Source organism: Ambystoma mexicanum, chromosome 1p, assembly GCF_040938575.1.
Source record: "Ambystoma mexicanum isolate Mex_15411 chromosome 1p, UKY_AmexF1_1, whole genome shotgun sequence".
Classification (NCBI taxonomy): domain Eukaryota; kingdom Metazoa; phylum Chordata; class Amphibia; order Caudata; family Ambystomatidae; genus Ambystoma; species Ambystoma mexicanum.
In genome coordinates, this window is record NC_090921.1 from 80,501,773 (window position 1) to 80,518,074 (window position 16,302).

Sequence of the window (16,302 nt, forward strand, 5' to 3'; positions counted from 1 at the left end):
TTTGTCTTCCCCCTCTGCCGAACCGCCTTTGGGGATGCGGATCTTGTAGGCCACAGGGGAGATCTTCTCGACGATCTCAAAGGGTCCTTTCCATGTAGGCAAAAATTTGCGCTGCTTGGCCTGGTTCCTTTGGAAGTTGTATAGATAGACCCGGTCTCCCACCTGATATTCCTTCCTGGAAGTTTTCAGGTCATAATGGGTCTTCATGCTATCAGCTGATCTTTCTAGATTCCGCTGAGCATAAGCAAAAGCATGTTGGAGGTGTTTCCTTAAATTCTCTACATACTCATGAGTAGTGGAGGCATTTATCAGTGTCTGCTCTTGGGTCCTGTAGAGCAAATGCTGGGGAAGCACCATCTTGCGCCCAGTCATCAGCTCAAATGGTGACATTTTGGTTGCAGATGAAGGGGTAGATCTGATAGCCATTAGGACCAGAGGTAATCGGATATCCCAACTTGGCCCAGAATCTGCCACAAACTTCTTTAATATGCTCACAATTGTCCGGTTATATCTCTCTAATGCCCCAGAATAAGCTGGTCTATAAGCAATATGCAGCTTTCTCTTGACCCCCAGTATCTCCCACATCTTTGTCATTACTTCACTGGTGAAGTGGCTACCTCTGTCTGACTCAATCCTTTGAGGTAGACCAAAACGGGAAAAGATGTGGTTAATCATCAAGGCAGCTGCAGTTTCTGCCTTGCAGTTTGGGGCTGGGAGACATTCCACCCACTTGGTAAACAAGCATGTCACAGTCAACATGTACTTATTCCCCCTAGCCGAGCGAATCACAGGGCCTACAAAGTCGATTTGTAAATCTGACCATGGCAGTGTCATCCCCCTCTTTTGGAGAGGCGCACGGTGCGTGAGGGATGATGGCTGAAACTGTGCACACACAAGACACCCCTTCAAGTATTGGTCGAGGTCCTGCCCCATGTGTGGCCAGTATGCAACCTCTCTTGATTTCCAAGGTTGTGTGAAACCCCCTATGACCGGCAGTGGCCGCATCATGGGCGTGACTTAACATCAGGCTTCGGAATGAGGTAGGAACCACCCACTGATCGTGGCCAGCTTTGGATTTCCTTACCAACAAACCGTCTTGGATCCGGAACATTTTTGGACATTTCATCAACACTCTTAGGTCCTCTTTCCCAATGTAATCGGTATCCGTCAGGGGAAAGTTCTCAGGGTCCTCAAGGTGCTGGTAAAATTTACCAATAATTGGATCCCCCTTCTGAGCAGTAATCAAATCAGCATCAGGGGTCTCCTTACTCCATTGTGCAATTGAAAGGTCGTTGTGAGCATTTGTCTGGGACCTAGTGATGGCAGTGACCTGGATTTCCCCCAACAGGGACTCAATCTCAATTAGATCCCCTTGGATGGCCCCGGTTTTGGCCAGCTGATCAGCTAAGTCATTTCCAGTTTTGTCTGGTCCCTCTACTTTGGAATGACCCTTGATCTTTTTCCAGTAGATGGTCATCTCATTCGATGTGACCAGATCATCAATGTTTTGGATCAACTTCCCATGTTTCAAGGGTTTGTTGTTAGCACATAACATGCCTCTGGTTTTCCAATTAACCAGGTGCTCCACGAACCCGTTCCGTACATAATCCGAATCTGTGATGATGACCAGTTCGTGGAGTTGATGCTGGACAGCAGTGAGGATGGCCTGATGCACAGCCATCAATTCTGCCACCTGACTACTTCGGGGACCAATTTTGTATCCAGCGGAGGGTTCTGGGGACTCATTCACCCATGCATTCCCTACGCCGGCCACCAGTTCTTTCTCCCCGTTGTTGTCAACATGGTAAGAGCATCCATCCACATACACAGTGGGCATTCCCTCACACTTGTCTTCTTCAAAGACTTTGTGTGGGGAATTAAGGTATGCCTCCATGTTGTCCTTGATTTTCAGACTTTCGTCCTCGAGACAGTTTTCTCTGGCACAATCATGCAAGTCAGCCAGACCTTGCGCGAGGGGACTCTTCTTGTTTTGGCCATATCGGACCTCCACAGGAAAGCCTTGCATTGACAGAATCCAGGAAGTAATTCGGGAATTACTCACATTTCCGGCCCGGATTCTGTCACTTTGGAGATATTGCAGAGGCTGGTGTGGAGTCTCCACTATGATGTGTTCCCCCTGGATAAACTGGCGGTAATTCTTCAATGCCCACACCGTTGCCAGGAGTGCCTTCTCACAATCGTTGAATTTTTCCTCCACAGAGGATAAAGTTTTGCTCGCATAGGAGATTACTTTATTGACCTTGTCATGCTTTTGGTATAATACTGCCGTCAAGCACGTATTAGAAAACCCCGTCTCCAGGAAGAACTCCTTGTTTCTGACAGGGTAAGCTAGGCAAGGCGCTTGTGAGAGGCTTCTCTTGAGTTGTCTTACTGCCTCGGATTGTTCTGGACCCCATTCCCACTTGACCCCCCCCTTCAGGAGATGAATCAGGGGTCTGGTGATCTCTGCGTAGCCCTCAATGAACTTTCTGCTGTAATTAGTCAGTCCAAGGAGGCTCCTTAGTTCCCGCAGAGTTGTGGGGTCTTTCAGTTTCTGAAGTGCTTCCACTTTCTTTTCCTGGGGACAGAGGCCCTGAGGAGTAATCTCATGCCCCAAGAAATTAACACGGGTTCTACACCACTGTGCTTTCTGAAAGGAAAGTTTTGCTCCGGCGGCCCTCAACTGTGTCAGAACATAACGGATCTCCGCTATGTGTTCCTCCACAGATGAACTTTTGATGAGGACATCATCTACATAAGCCAGGTTACCCCTTGCACCCAGGTCGGGCATGGCCTTATGTAGGAAAATGTTGAATTCATTGCCGGAGTTGAGGTATCCGAAGGGAGTCCGGGTCCATGTGTACTGCTGGCCCCCAAAGGTAAAAGCCAGTTTGTATTGGTCCTCCCTGCTGACAGGCACGGTCCAGTATCCATTGGTCAGGTCTATAGCAGTGAATACCTGTGACCCCTGGATCTGGGCCAGCCCCTGGTCAATGTAGGGCAGAGGCCATCGGGAAGTATGGACCCGTTTGTTGAGCTCCCTGAGGTCGGCGCAGAGTCTCCACTGGCCGTTCGGCTTCAATATCCCCAGCACCGGATTATTGAAGGTGCTGTGGACTGGACGGATTATTCCCCGGGACTCAAGGTTCTTAATTATTTCAGTAAGGGACTCCATTGATGAGAGAGGCAAACGATATTGCTTCACAAACACAGGAGTCATGCCAGGGTCCGTGGGGATTGTTGTTGTGTGGATGTCAGTGCGACCACAGTCATACGAGTCTACCGCAAAGAGATCTTGGAAATCCAAGAAAACTTGTTTCAACTTTTGCTTTTGTTCCAGAGTCACACAGGCATCAGCTAGGTTGACTCTCTCTTCCACCATCTGCCTGAAGCCTGGAAATACTTCTGGTTTGGCTATTTCAGCGGCCTCCTCCAGCTGGGTGGAGAAGTCCCTGGTCAGAGTGCTGATTTGGACCGGAGGCTTCAGGTGGGAAAGGCAGCCCTCATGTACCTGGAAAATCACCTCATCCCTCCTGAAGTCACACGTCACATCTTCCTTACCATAGGGGCAGGAAGTGTACACCAGGAAGTTCCCCCCATGCCGGGTGAAAATCCTGTCTGGTGTTGTATTGTCCTCACTGTCAACACAGTCCTTGGGGATTGGTCCTAACAGTTCATTTACTAAGTCGATGGAAAAATGTCGGTCATCAACCGCCATTCCAATAATGGTGCCTGCGGCTAGAGTAATACTCTTTAAGTCGCTGTTATCCACCTCTATTGGAATGGTGTCATGTTCTATGTTGACTAATGGTGTTGGGTTTACCCCCAACCCTTGCTGTTGGAGAGAAGCATTTAGATGTATGTAAGCATCAGGGTTTTTCAACTCTTGTCCCCTTTTAACTTTCACTTCCAGGGAGAATTGTCGGGTCCTTTCTGGGATGGTGACTTCCTCTTTAACCTGAATTTCAACTGCATAAGGTAGCAATTGAGCTGACCTAAATGCTTTTTCTGGATCATCAAAGCCCATGGGATTATCCGCTAATCGGGACCAAGCTTTGAAGTTTATTAGGTCCAAACTAATGGCAAAGCGATTGAGAGTGTCACTGCCTAAGTAAAAGGCGGCAGGGACGTCTCGCACGACCCAACAATTGTGGACTATGCTCTTGTTGCCAATGGAGATTTTGAGCATACACCTGCTTGGCAGGAGATGTTTGGAATTAGGTGCTTCCAGGTCCATTTCCAATTTGTCTTATCAGTTTGAAGGTGGGAATGGCTGGATCTTTTGGGAGTTGGCGGAACATGGCTTCGCTGATGAAGCTCTTACCGTTGTTCACACACACTCGAGCGAGAACAGAGTCCTTCCCATCATTTAACTGAACAGGGATGAACAACTGCTCTCCAATTTGCTGAATATCAGCCAGGCTTTGAGCTGATTTCACATCTTTCTGGACTATAGGAGTGGGAGTTTCAGATTGTGGATTGGTATAGAATTTCAGAGTGTTTCCTTCCAGCGTGGAATACCACCTTAAACTGGAAGGAAGGTTGATTTTCAGAAATAGAGAGGACCCCCCATCATCAGTCTGTTGTCCTACTGCTATTACTGTCACGTCTGGAATTTGGCTATTCTGGAAGTGAAATTCTACTTGGTCAGATTTTTGTTCAACCATGTGGCATGTGCCGTTTAAACTAACATGGTTGACACTCTGTTTTAATTTTATTGGTCGGCTAGTCTGGGTCCAGAGGACCTTGTTTACACAATCTATTAGTGGTGACAACCTTCTCAGGAGGTCATTCCCTAGTAAACAAGGGGTGCCCTCTGGGGTCACAACTATGACCGGGTGTTTCAACTTATGTCGCCCAATTTTAATGTCCAAATCTGCAGTCCCCTCAACGGGAATTTCCTTCCCGTCAAAGTTCTGGAGTTGTCCAGGAAGTGAGGTGAGAGGAATTTGGTAATTCTCTCCCCTTCCTGCATTCAGTTCATCAAAGGCCCTTCTGGACAGAAGGGTAGCTTGAGATCCAGTGTCCACCAGTGCCGAGATTGTACCCTGCCCCTGTACTTGTACCGGGGCATAATATCTTCCCTCCTTCTCCTCAAGGGGGCACAGGTAATGTACATTTTTGGACAACTGGTGGGCTAACTTTCTGGTTTTGGACATCGCTAGCGAAGTGATTTGGGCAGAATTCTGTGGAGAGCCTTGGGAATCTGAAAGAAAAAGTTGGCAACTGGAGATCAGAGCCATTGTGGGTTCCCCTGGCTCCGGCTCTGGGCCGCCCCCCCTTTTTGGAGGCAGTCACCAGGATGGGTTTGAACCAGGGGATTTTCTTGCTTTTGGTTCTGGGATGAGATGGTGGGCGGCGGTAGCTCAGTCTCCACATCTCCCCAGTCTGGATTTGCATCCCTAGGGACCCATTTTTCTTTGGGAGGAGTTCCCCCCTCTCTGAAGGAGAAGATCCTTTTCTCAGGATCCTCTGAGGATCCCTCTCCCTCAAATTGGAAGATCTGTACCACCTCCTCAAACTGAGTCTGTTTGGGTCTTTTGTTTCTCCTACCCCCCCCTCTGCTCCTTAGGAGGCAGACTTTCAGGGGCAAGAGATTTTGTTTCCGGTTCCTGGGTTTCCAGGGGCTGTTTACAAGTGAGGAAGGAAGCTTCCTCCAAGGCTTTACACCCCCCTCCCCTTTGTGCCTCCTCCCTGGGAACCGGTGAGTTATCGGGGTGCTGCCCCCGTCATTGTTCTGGAGCACCAGGTCCAGAGTTGGGTGCGTTCTGCGCCGGCACGCCCATCTGAGGGTTCTGCTGAGCCCTCAGTATGTGACCCAGATCCCGCGCCATGTTTTGAACCTGGCGCTCTAACTGGGAAACCCGCTCAGGCTGATACGGGGCCCTGTTTTCTCCCCTGGGCTGATCCCGGGAAGGGTAGCTGTCCCTCCTCTGGTGATACCCCGGGTTGGGAAGATTTGGGTACCCCTCCACCCTTGGCCTCCCCTCTCCCGGATTCAGTGGTCTGGGCTCAGGGAATTGGGGAAAGAAGGATGGATGGTTTTGGGGCTGAAAGTCGGGTGGATATCTGGGGAAAAAGTTCTGCCCAGGGTTTGGTAAATTTCTGCCCTCCTGTGGGAAGTTTGGAGGGAAGTTCCCTGGGTTAGGTGCTTGTCTGGATCCCCCCCCTTGGGCTGGAGGAGTCCACACATAACCCAGGATGGGTCGATTTCCCTTGTAACGGGGACTTACATAATCAGGAGAGCGAGGGACCCCATTTGTGGGGCTGCCTCCTTGGCTCCCTGTCTGTGACTGACCCGAGGACCTTCTGGGCCTAGCATTATTAGGTGCAGGCAGGTTTTTAGGCCCCCCCATCTCCAAATCCAAAACGGGGGTGACCTTTACCTCTGCCACCTTGGCAGCAGCAGGGGTGCTGTTGGCTTTGGGGTTTTTCTGGGCATTGCTTTTATTTTCTATGGGCTTCTGCACCTCATAGATCCGGGTAGCCTGTTCAATGACCCAGTCTAAAGATCTTTTCTCATGAAAATCTCTCACGAGCTGGGTCATTATATATTTGGGCAAGGCATGGAAAAACGTATTGACAAACTCTCTACTATCTGTGCGCACCCTTCTGGTGGTTTGCGCAAAAGCACGCTTTAACGCCTGCACAAATTCTCGTGGGGCCTGATCCTCCCCACATTGCAAATTGTAGGCCGCCTTGCGAGCCTCTTGAGGATTTCTGTGAACAGAAAAATGTTTCAGGATGGCCGCCTTATATGTGGACCATCTTAAATGATTTTGGTCCTCCAGCCCCGCAAAGAAACTGGAGTATTCCGGGGAGAATGTCCACTTTACATATTGAATACAGCTTTGGCTGTCCTTCAAATGGAAAGTCTCCATCATTTGTTCAAACAACTCTAAGTGCTCCCAAACAGAATACTTAGCGTTCTTATGGTAAGGCATGATGACGCTCCTGATTGCCTTAATCTGCTTTAAGGGGTCCTTAAGCAAGGCCCTTTTTGCCTTATTGGCCTTTTTGGTTCGGGTAACCCTTGTCCATTCTTCCTCGGACTCAGAGGCACTGCTCCCAGAGGTTCCCGTCTGTTCTTCCAGGTTTTCCCGGATTCTGCGAGCCTGGGAATGGCTGGCAGAATGTGGGGACCTGGTCTCCCGTGTCCTGCGCAGTTCAGAGGAGTCTTCAGATTCCTCCTTGCTGCCAGGATTTGATGGGTACCCCCTCCACTGACCTAACTGGGCAGAGGTTTTCAGGATGCCCTTAATGGGCCTACTCTCCTGGGGTTCCCCATTGAACTGTACTGTACTTGGGTGCCCATACCCGGATGCCCACCCCTCCATTCCTGAGTGGTACTGGCCTATGAGCCCCATACTCTTAGCTGGATAGTAATCTGCCATCCCTGTGGCCCTGTGCTCATGTGCGCCAGGGGACATGGGGGTGGTAGAGTCCAGGGACTGGGGGAGATGAAGGCCCCTGGTGTTAGGGCTCCTGCGGTTATGGTCAGGAGTCTCTCTTTCCCAGCGGACCTCATCTCTATCCGCCCCTGCTCCCTGTTGCCATGCAAGAGCCTGCATTTGTGCTTTCAGTTCCTCTGTTAAGGCCTTACTCGACTCTATCAGTTTCTCCTGCATCGCTACCTGTTGCTGGAGCCTCTCATTGTGCTGACAGAGGGCCTCATTTTCCCTCTGTGCTTCCTGGTTGGTCCTGGAGAACTGGGCCAGTCTTTGCTGCAGGAGGGTTACCTCCTGAGCTGTGTCCCTATTGGCCTGCTCCTTTCTTGCTAAAGCCTCTTCCACCCTCCTGGTGTGCTCTAACATTCTGATTTTCTTTTTGGAGGTCACCCAGCCCCTGGAGGGCCAGGTGATTTTCTTCCATTTTTCTTTTTAAATGGCAGACTTCCTGGCCTAAGGTATCCCTTTCCTGACTAAGAGCCTGCATCTGTGCCGCCAGGTCGTCCCTTTGCCTTTGGAAGGCACCAGCATTCTGGCGCTCCTGATCAAACTCTGCCTGGGTATCCAGGTCTTTCAGAATTAGTTTGTTGCTCTCTGCCTTCACTCTATCTAGGTGGCCTTGCAGGGTGACTACCTGCTCAGCACATACCCTGTTGAAGTCCAGTTGTTGCTCCAGCTTTTTCTGGCTTTGCAGTAGGGAGTCCAAACCTTCTTGGTATTCCTTCTGCAAGGCCAGAAATCTGGTATCCTGTTCTACCTTTTCCTTTTGCAGCACATCCATATCCTCCTTTATTTTAGTGATGTACAGTCTGCTGTCATTTTCTGACTCCTGGCTCCTCTGCAGCCTCTGCTCAGAAGAGACCAGGTCAGATTGGACCTTCTCTAACACCATCTGTTGCCTATTTGCCAGATTTTGGCTTTCAGCACATCTATCCTGCATGTCTCCCATATATAGGTACAGGTATGCTGCTATCCTGGCAATCTTGTCGTGCTCATCTTTGGCCTTAGGAGCCATATATAGTTCACTCAGGGCCACGTGTAATGGACCCTGATCTCTATATATATCTGACCCTGTTTCAGTGACCTGTTGTGTGATGGCCTGCAACCACACATCCTGGCCCTGTTCGGTCCATTCACCTCTCACAAATAGCTTATGCAAGAGGTGCTCTCTGGCTATTTTCATATCTACCAAGGTCGTCATTCTAGAGATTGGTCTCTGTCCTGACTTACAGAAGTTTGTATTTTATTTTTGCAGAACAGAACTTTTCTTGGAGTGTCCCTTTTGAGGAATGCTTCACAGCGTAATGCAGCGTGGTGATCCGACCGGATGTATGTATCCCGTCAGTTAGCACACTGTATTAAGCTGCACAATGGTAAATCTAACCCAACGTCTCGGCTCGAGCCCCCAATTTGTAAGAGGATTCAATTCAGCACTACAGCTAAGTTAACGCCTAGTCTAGAATACTGAATGAAAACCCTTATGGATATATCTTTAGGTCCAGTTCATGCGTTCTGGATGACTACCCCTATATAACACCCCTCTCTTGGAATCCCCCTGACCCCACTGAGCCAAGAAGTAGTTCTGTTTTGTAAGTTAAAAGGTTTATTTGATAATTTAACAATAGATATATAGATCACACTTTATAATAAATTAATAATTGAATATCACCCTTAATCTGATATGATAAAGATCAACAACGGAGAATCTGGCACTAGCACACTTCTTATAATCACTAATGAGTTGACATGAAATGGATAAGGTAGCATACTGGTAAATAGGAACAAAAGTATAATGTGGTAGAGGGTGCTTTATGTAAGCTCAGGTGGATGCAATATTCAATGAATGCAGTACAGAAAATACTCAATATGATTTCAACCAAACAATGTAATCACTTTTCTCTGGCTATTCACCCCCCCCCCCCCTCTTTATGCAATGCAAGGAAATGGGAGGAAGCACACAGTTCTCAGAAATGCAATCAATGTAATCAGTTCAATCCAGCAAGCTTAGACAACAGAAAACAGATAGGAGTTTTGAAATCACAGGCCCAAATGCTTCGATATGTGCTAGCAATGGATGAGAAATATGCTGGAAATGCCTTTAATTCCCTTTCAGAGGTTCAGGGTGAGTGGTATCTAGTTAATATTAGTCCAGGCTCACACTAGCAATGATGCAGGGATAGTTAGCAGGTTAAACGAATTTCTGGCAAATGGAAAGCAAACAGCAGCAGTTTTTACATGTGAAGAAATTGCAAATCGCGGTAAAATTCGCGGATGCGCCGAGCGCTATTACAGAGGAACCACAAAGACTATCGCTACCGTTTTGGGGTCCTAGGAAAGCCTAGGATCGCATCTTCCAAATGAAAGTTACTGCAAGTCTCTAGCACAAACGGTCACGGAGATATGAGCGATTAAATAAAGGTCGTTTTTCAGATTTGAAATTTTAAAGTTCAAAAAGACACGTGCAGCTTGCAACTACGAAATGACAAGTGACAGCTTTGCAAATGACAGATGACAGTTAGGAGACAGTTCTACTTAGATTAAAATAGGTTGAATTAGATGAATTTAAACTAAGAGATTGGTTCTACACAGTTCAGCTGGGTACTCACACTATATTCTTGAGTGAAATGGGCCTCGCCATGGATCTGGTCAGGGTTTCAGACTGGGCTCTGGTCACTCTCTCTGCTGGTCTGGGTCTCTCTGGTCTGGTCGCTTAGTACAGCACTGCTTTCTCTCTGGTCTGGTCTCTTAGTACAGCACTGCTTTCTCTCTGGTCTGGATAGATTGAAGTCTCTAGTTTGGCTTTCTGTAGGTTGATGAAGGTAAGTATGGATTTTTCCGGCAGAGCGTCCCGCTGCAGATGGATTTGGAACGTCCCTATCTGTCCTGACTGTCTGCTTTTATGTGTTTAGAATGTGGGTGTGTTCTAGCATCACTGACCCTACCTCTCTCTCAGCTTCTAATTGGTCAAACTTCCATTTATCATTTGATTGGGGAATGAACTGTGAGTCAGAGTGATGTCATGTTACAGCCTGCAGAAAGTCCACTCCTCCTGTCAACTTACACACAAATCTAGATTTGAAACAAATACATATTTGCAGAGGTACATATTGTTTTAAAATCATATGCACCCATCATGCATTACAGGAGGTATCCCCTGTTCAAACTCTGCTCTTCCTGGGAGCTTGCATTCAGAAATGGCACATATTTCACTTTTTAACTGATTTTTCAATTTCTGACATTGACCCAACTTTACATACATGTGTGCAGGGAGTAGGGACATTAACTGATGAAGTTTCAGATTTTTAACATGCATACATTTAGAGTTATATCCACTTTTCCGCTGACACCCCCCTGAACATGCCACCGGGTCGAAAAACCTCTTAAAATGTGGGCAGAAAAATCACAAGAATTATGGTGTCATTTATAAAATTTTCACATGTCCGCTCTATGAGTTATTCATCTTTTTAGAGTTATGTTCTGGCTCCAAAGGGGTGTGGTTTACCCTCAGCACAAGATTGAATTTCTGGTTTTTCCAGTTCTGCCAAGCCAGCTTGCTCTCACAGGCAGTGCCCCTCCCAGCTCCTGCCAAGAGGAAGCTACATTTTACGACTGCGTAATAAAAACCTTTGCCTGAGTGAAGAGGGCTTTGTTCACTCTCCTACAGAGCACAGATAATTCAATTATCAGATAGATGGCATATCCTTAGTGTGGGCAGCAAAAGGAAGGTTGGCCTGGGAACACAGCTGTGACTCAAGTTTCCCTTCTGATGGGGGTAGTTGCCAGGCAGAATTCAGTTCCTTAAGCCAGGTTTCAGATAAAATGTCACTTTTTGTTCCCCAGTTCCTGCATTCAAATAAAACTAAACATTTTCACATATGCAGCTAGAAGGCTGATTCTAAGTTTAAAACTACGACATTTAAACAATTGCAACCTATGTGATACTCAAAAGTAGGTCACTCGGTCAATTTAAACATTTTCGATTTTAGTGTCTTTAAATCCAGTGCAACTTAAACTGCTGCAATCCACCGCTCAGCCAGTCTTGTTATAAACCTTGTCTTATGATCTTCATTTCCCAGATTTTGTAGGCACACAAAACTCCATTCTACCAAATGTCTGCTGGTGTTCAGTGAATATTTTGCACATATTGCAATGTTTGAAATAGGCACTTTGGCTTGCCTTCAGAGAAACACAGGGTGGTTTTAAACTGCCGGCTTTTGGATAGTGGTGAGTACTGGTACTGCACCCATTTTTGGGATTTAACAAATGAATTCCCCACAATTCTAGGTTGCATTTGGCAATCAGCATTGCCATTCCCAATGGTTTCAGACTACTGTGCGGGTAGTCCAATGGTGGTTTTAGGCAGTGTCCTTCTGTGCCCATAACATCGGCAAAAATGAGTGGCAGCCTATTCTTCATGCATTTCCCTGTGCATTTTCTGGGAAGCTCTGGCCATCATGATGTTTTCCATGTCAGTACTGCACAGTTTTGAGGTAGGGCTAGGATGCATGGGTAAATACATCCCACAGGTGTACCGATCTTCGGCTTTGAGTCCCTAATCTGCTAAAGTTCGGCTGAAATACAGCTATCTGGCTTTGGCAGAAGTAATGACTCGAAGTCCACTTTCTATGATTAGCTGCCATCTCCCTATTTGGGAGATGACAGCCAATTGTAGAAAGTATTAGTGTCCAGGCTGCGGAAGCCAAATAAGATGTTTGCTTATTGGCTTATACAGCCTGATCACAGAGAAAACAGCCTCAGTATGCGTTGAAATAGGAAGTGAGGGAAGGGAATAGTGCTCCTTCCCTCGTTTCCTATGCCAACTGTGTGCAGTCCAGCAGATGCCAGTACCACCATCAGCCCCAGGTAAGTGTGCAATGTGGAAAAGGTGTGGGCCACAGACTCACAAGGCTGCCGGGGCACATTGTCCACCCCGGTGGCCTTGCAATTTGCTCAGGCCGCCCCTCTCGGCACGGTGAGGTGCTGGGGTGCCCCCTTCAGCACTGAGGCTGCTGGGGTGCCCCCAGCGGCCTCCCTGAAATGTTACTGTCGGTCTGGTCACCGGTGCAAAGCCAGTGGCCAGACATCATTGGCAGAAATCGGGGGCTGCTCCACTGTGCAGGAGCAGCCCCCAGATTCAGGCCACCGGTGCACTTTGTCCAACCCGGCGGCCTTGAAATTTGCTCAGGCCACTTCAGCATGTTGAGGCCGAGGGGGGTGCCTTGTTATGCATTTCGGTCTGGTCACCAGTGCAAAGCCAGTGGCCAGACATTGGCAGAAATCAGGGGGCGCTCCACTGTCCAGGAGCAGCCCCTGGAGTCGCGAGGCTGTCGGGGCACTTTGAAATGTGCTCATGCCCACCCCTTTGGCACAGTGAGGCTGTTGAGGTGCCCTGCACCCCAGCAGCCTCACAGAAATAGCAGTAATTTGTCAGGCCACTGGTGGTGCAAAGATGTTGGCCTGACTATATGGATACATTGGAGGCTGCTCCTGGTGGGTGGGGGTATAGTGGGGCTTTTTATATTTTTGGTTCAGATGTTTGCCCTATTGCCCACTCCCCAAAAGTGCCCCACTGATGTTTCAAATGGCTGTTCATTTCATTCAATTTCTGACACTGTTTCTAGTACTACCAGGGTTTTTTTTGTGAGAAAATGTGATGAGTAGAAAAATTGTTCATTTTATTCCGCAACACTTGTCAAAATGATTAGCCGCATAGCGAAGTAACTCATCAAAAGGGTCCACCACATTGCCCCATTTTCTGACACTGGTCCATGCTAGCTTTTGGTGGTTTTGGTTTCAGACTTGGATCTGGGGCTACCTGCTTGGACTCAATAATATTTAAGCACCTAGGGAGTGTTAGGACTTCCATAGAAAAGGGCACCTGGCTATATAAATATAGTGTCTTTGGGTTCTATCTCTTCACATTGAAAAATGTATGAAAATAAAAGAAAATGCAAGGCCAAAATTCCTTCTGACTTTGCTGAAACTTGGAATGGTTTTTTGTGTGTAGGAGTACAAGAAATGTGATCTTTCACCCTGGTTTTTGTGATTGCATAAAAGGAGGACTTCCATGCCAGAGGTGATTGACTGGTAGGGCAGAGGCGGCCAGTAAGTTTGTAATGTGCGGAGGACGATGAAGTGTCTAATCCTTCTTCCTGCTAGTGGCTTTTGCCAGAAAATGTTTCATCTTTGTTGGCACCCTTTTCAGAGCTCACATGGGAGATGTGCCCCCATGCATCTCCTTGGTGGTGCCTGCTGTAGCTTTAAGGTCCTACCTGAGCTCTGGTGAGGTTTGGGACACTGGTGTGAAGCTAGTGAAAACTGAGTTAATGAAGGCTGTAGAGGCATGGTTCAAAGACATTGAGGCTATACCTGTCTACTGTGTGGTGACAGGTATCGATCCGCGGTTCAAAATAACATTTTTCAGTAATGATGTGGCCAACAATGTTCAATGCACTCTACTGCCTTAGCCCTCTGTGAGCAGACCTCCCCTCCGGAGGGACAACGTGAAAGAGGACGACCCACCACCCAAGAAGTGTGTTCTACCATGTGGCATATGGGCATTCTGGGACAGTGTTGTTCAGCAGTCCACGGCTGGTGAGTCAATAAGTTCCCTGGACACTGAGCTCATGATATTTTTGAGGGAGCCGTTGCTCCCTAAGACTGCAGATCTGCTGGAGTGGTGGGACATGAACAGTGTTCAGTTTGCAGGGTTAGCAAAAGTTGTGCATGTATACTTGGCACCTCCTACGACAGCCAGAGTGTTCAGTATAGCTGGAGAGATTTATTCTGAACACAGGTAGCCTTTTAGCCGAAAATGTTGGAACGGCTTGTGTTCTTAAAATATAACATCCCTTTACAGGTTACTCTTACTAGGAGTGAGGGCTTTTCCCAGATATGTTTTGTATTTATTTTCGTCTGTCATAAGCTTAGAGATGTGTCCAATTCATAAATATGAATACCCATGCAATAGAATGCCTCCTTAGTTTATTCATTGTTATGCCCTAGAACATGTTTGCCTTAAAAAAAAACCATTCGCCTCACTAATCTGATCTGGCTGGATAGTTGGACCAACTATTTGGTATTCGGCAGAAGAACAAATTAAATATTCAGCACACCCCAAGTTGTGTGACAGTGCAGCAGCAAATGTCTGAAAACCAAGCACACACAATGGCCTACCATCCTGCCTTGCCACAGGTGTCCTGACAGACATGGTACCTCACCTGGGTGCAAAGGGACCACTGCTATTGCCTAAAGGATTTGGGGAGTCAACCTACAGATTTGGGCCTAGGATGTTGCAACCACCAAGGAAAACGGGTAACACCTGCATTTCTGAGAAGACACCTGTGGGAATACAGATGTCTGACTTGCGTGAATTGCTCCAGAATGTACGGCCCACAAACCCCTGCAGAAGTCTTTTCAGACATTTTCCACCTGGAAACTACTGAAATGTGCTACCAACAGCACTTTCCCCACAATTGTCCGGATGAGAACACTACCTCACATGTGCCTGTGCACCTACTTGGGTGGAAAAGAAAGTGTTGGCATCCCCGGGTGGGTCTCCGTCCGTTCCCTTAGGGAAATTCTGTAATGTCTAGCCAGAGCTCCAGGATGGTTGGGTGATGTCCCTGGCCTTTGGTGATTTCCCCTCATGTGGGTTGACTGAACAGCGGCTTTAGGGAGTCTCAGCAGGCTCCCCGTCCTTTCCCAAGCTATCACTATTTGGATATATTGATGAGTCAATGGGATCTCGAACTAACTGTTGGGTGGGGGAGGGACCCCCACTAGTTACAGCTTGAATAAGAATTCCTAAACTGAGATACTTTGTGTAAAACTACTTAACACAACATTCATTAGGATAAGATTAACTGGTACACAAGATTTACTAAATCCGTGAATGGTGGGGTGTGATGTCACGTGCACTAAGTCATGTGCAATGTATGATGTCACACACTACAAATGGATTCCATAAGGGTGCTGGTGCATGCATGAAGTGGGATGGAGCCTGGAAATTAAACTGTGAAGAATTAGGTAAGCATAAAGATCTGATTTTGGGGTCCCAGGACTATGAATCCTGGGACAAGGGCCCCCTATTTCCTTATTCAGTTAGGATGCAACATGACTAGGTTTGTAAATCTTTGGGGACTTTAACCCTATGGAAAAAAGTAACAAAACCTATATACATTTGCCAGGTATTGGGACCTACCAAATAATCAAAAGTGGAGGAATCCAATTGACAACACAACATTTGAGAAGGATCTGAAACCAGTAGTTCTGGTAAGGAAATGCCTTCATTAACACGGATGAGGAATCCAACGTTGTATTAGGTAGCATGCATGGACACTAATGAACTAAAAGTGAATGATTTTATATTATTTCTCCATTGGCTGTAATTTGAATCAAAGGTCAAAACAAGAGAAGAAATTCTGTTGATTGGGGAATGACGGTCACGCAACAATTATAGGTAAGGCCATCTAGCCTATGCACTTATTTACAAGTATTAAACAATATACTAGTAATCAAAGCAATGGACAGTTAGCATTTTTCTTTAATTACTTATTCGAATTCGGTGTGGTCACCCTAGAGAACTTTATTACCAAGGGTAAGTGAGCCCTCAGATTCTCCAACATATGCGAGTAACTTATGTGATAGTGGAGGTATTAACTGTGAAACGCATCATTATTTGCAAGCCTCTACGAAATTTTGAGAATTGCGCTACGAAATCCCAGTGTGCGCCTGAAATGTTTGCTTTCCCACGTTTATTTCGTTTGTAAAGCTCTAAGCCTTTGCCCGTGCAGTGATCTGCACCCTTTTCATCCACCATAGTGCACCACGAGGCTGCATTTCTAAGATGGCT